Here is a 3,825-nt window from a genome sequence, read left to right on the forward strand (position 1 = left end):
GTTCCTCTGCCTTTTCTAAACCCAGCTTGAACATCTGGAAGTTTATGGTTCATGTATTGTTGAAGCCTGGCTTGGAGAATTTTGAGCATTACTTTACTAGTGTGTGAGATGAGTGCAATGGTGTGGTAGTTTGAGCATTCTTTGGCATTGCCTTTCTTTGGGATTGGAATGAAAACTGACCTTTTCCAGTCCTGTGGCCACCGCTGAGTTTTCCAGATTTGCTGGCATATTGAGTGCAGCACTTTCACAGCATCATCTTTCAGGATTTGAAATAGCTCAACTGGAATTCATAGTGATGCTTTGTTCATAGTGATGCTTCCTAAGGCCCACTTGACTTCACATTCCAGGATGTCTGGCTCTAGGTGAGTGATCACACCATTGTGATTATCTGGGTCGTGAAGATCTTTTTTGTACAGTTCTTCTGTGTATTCCTGCTATCTCTTCTTAATATCTTCTGTTTCTGTAAGGTCCATACCATTTCTGTCCTTTATCGAGCCCGTCGTTGCATGAAATGTTCCCTTGGTATCTCTAATTTTCTTGAAAAGATCTCCAGTCTTTCCCATTCTATTGTTTTCCTCTGTTTCTTTGCATGGATCACTGAGGAAGGCTTTCTTATCTCTCCTTTCTATTCTTTGGAACTCTGCATTCAAATGTGTATATCTTTCTTTTTCTCCTTCGCCTTTAGCTTCTCTTCTTTTCTCAGCTATTTGTAAGCCCTCATCAGACAACCATTTTGCCTTTTTGCATTTCTTTTTCTTGGGGATGGTCTTGATCACTGCCTCTTGTACAATGTCACAAACCTCCATACATAGTTCACTCTGTCTATCAGATCTAATCCCTTGAATCTATTTGTCACTTCCACTGTATAACCTTAAGGTATTTGATTTAGATCATACCTGAATGGTCTAGTGGTTCTCCCTACTTTCTTCAATTTACATCTGAATTTGGCAATAAGAATACATAAAGTTAAAGATCAGCCCCTAAGTGTTTACCAAGAGTTTATATACATGCAAGAAGAATGTTTAAGATGTTATATAAAAAAAAAGATGCAAAATTACAAACATATCATCATCTTTGTTTTACTGGTCCTCCCTAAAGTAGTAAGCCTAAGTAAACAGAAATAGAATTTCCTTTCCAAGTCTGGAGATAAATACACCAAAATGTTAAACAGTGGTGAGGCTATGAGTAGTCTTTCCAACTTTTGTATGTTTTGTGAATATTCTGTGATAAACAATGATTATCTCTGCAATGAAAAAGAACATCATAATTATCTTAAGGGAAGCAATCACCCAGAGTCGTGGGTTTAGACAGTGGTGTCTTGGGTTGGATCCAAGCCCCAGGAGGTTGGTATGCTGACTCACTCTCCATGGTTGGATGTCAAGGAACTAGGGGCCCAGGGACCATCCTCAATTCTCTTTACTATGCTCTCCACCTCCTCTCTCCACCTCCACAGGGCCTGTGGTGAGAATATGGAAGCAACCGGGAGGTGACGTTCCCCTCCAGGCGTCCACCATAAGAAACACTGACTCTGGGAACTTCCCTGGTGGTGCAGTAGCTAAAACTCTGAGCTACCAATGCAGGTGGCCTGGGTTCGATCCCTGGTCAGGCAACTAGATCCTGCATGCTGCAACCAAGGGCCAGTGTGGCCAAGTAAATAAATATGTTTTTTTTTTTTTTTTTAAAGAAAAGAAACACTGACTCTATCCCAGGCACTGCGATTACAATGACATATTACATCCAGGTCATGGCCCTTAAGGAGGAGCCACAGACTTGAGGCAGAGACAGTTAATTTCAGAATAATGTGATGATATCATTTTGATATTTGGCAAAACTAATACAATTATGTAAAGTTTAAAAATAAAATAAAATTTAAAAAAAATTAAAAAAAAATTATGAATAAGATCTCAATCTAAAAAAAAAAAAAAGAATAGTGTGACGAGGGCTGGAAGCAATGTGCCCAGGGTGTCATGCTCACGTGTGCACATGGCAGCTGCAAGAAAACCAGCCCGAAGTGTGGGAAGGCTTCCCGGAACATGCACCATCCAGCCTGGCAGATGGCACCTCACTACACGGAGGTGTTCACTCTGCCTAGGCTCTGCTGCTCACTGTTTTCTCCATCTCTCTCAACACCTGCAGGGCAAAACTGCTCAGGACGGGTAGATATGGGCTCAGGGCTGGTGAGAGGTGGAGAAAACGGAAGCAACCCCAAGGCTGAAGCAGCAACATGTGCAGGGCGTGGTAGCAAAGAAGGTTGTTTAGGAGAACTGAAAGTCGGAGGTTAGAACTTGGGAGGGTGGGTTCTCTTCTGAAGATCTCTAGGAAGCCACCTTGGCATTTAAACCAGAGTGACATTTAGGTCAGGTCAGATTTAGAGGGAAGTCACTGCAGGATGATGAGTGGAGGCCAGGAGTGGAGGCAGGAGGTGGCTTTGTGGCAGTTGTCAAGGCACATGGGGGTGAATTTCACCTTAGCCACTCTGGTGTGTGGTATGTATGGACAGGCAAGGTGTGGTCAGCGTATGTGTGTGCGTGCTGGGAGGGTGTCCAGGGGATGGACGAGCATCAGCCCCAAGGCTCCTTCCTCAGGGAAGAGTCACCTGTGTGTGGCTTTCAGCTCTTGAGGAGTCTGCCTCTGTATGGCTCCTCCTTCCAGAGTTGGGATTCCTTTCCTCCAAGCTCCAGTTCTCATTCTAATTGCCCTCAGTTCAGTTCAGTCACTCGGTCGTGTCCAACTCATTGTGACCCCATGAACTGCAGCAAGTCAGGCCTCCCTGTCCATCACCATCTCACGGAGTCCACTCAAACTCACGTCCATCGAGTCGGTGATGCCATCCAGTCGTCTCATCCTCTGTCGTCCACTTTTCCTCTTGCCCCCAAACCCTCCCAGCATCAGAGTCTTTTCCAATGAGTCAGTTCTTTGCATCAGGGGGCCAAAGTACTGGAGTTTCAGCTTTAGCATCATTCCTTCCAAAGAAATCCCAGGGCTGATCTCCTTTAGAATGGACTGGTTGGATCTCCTTGCAGTCCAAGGGACTCTCAAGAGTCTTCTCCAACACCACAGTTCAAAAGCATCAATTCTTCAGCACTCAGCCCTCTTCACAGTCCAGCTCTCACATCCATACATGACCACTGGAAAAACCATAGCCTTGACTAGATGGAACTTTGTGGCAAAGTAATGTCTCTGCTTTTGAATATGCTATCGAGCTTGGTCATAACTTTTCTTCCAAGGAGTAAGCATCTTTTAATTTCATGCCTGCAGTCACCACCTGCAGTGATTTTAGAGCTCCCCAAAATAAAGTCTGACACTGTCTCCACTGTCTCCCCATCTATTCGCCATGAAGTGATGGGACCAGATGCCATGATCTTAGTTTTCTAAGATCTTAGAATGTTGAGCTTTAAGCCAACTTTTTCACTCTCCTTTTTCACTTTCATCAAGAGGCTTTTTAGTTCTTCTTCACTTTCTGCCATAAGGGTGGTGTCATCTGCATATGTGACGTTATTGATATTTCTCCCAGCAATCTTGATTCCAGCTTGTGCTTCTTCCAGCCCAGCGTTTCTCATGATGTACTCTGCATATAAGTTAAATAAGCAGGGTAACAATATACAGCCGTGACGGACTCCTTTTCCTATTTGGAACCAGTCTGTTGTTCCATGTCCAGTTCTAACTGTTGCTTCCTGACCTGCATAGAGGTTTCTCAAGAGGCAGGTCAGGTGGTCTGGTATTCCCATCTCTTTCAGAATTTTCCACAGTTTGTTGTGATCCACACAGTCAAAGGCTTTGGCATAGTCAATAAAGCAGAAATAGATGTTTTTCTGGAACTCTCTT

Source organism: Bison bison, unplaced genomic scaffold (genome assembly GCF_000754665.1).
Source record: "Bison bison bison isolate TAMUID 2011002044 unplaced genomic scaffold, Bison_UMD1.0 scf7180017864134, whole genome shotgun sequence".
Lineage (NCBI taxonomy): Eukaryota > Metazoa > Chordata > Mammalia > Artiodactyla > Bovidae > Bison > Bison bison.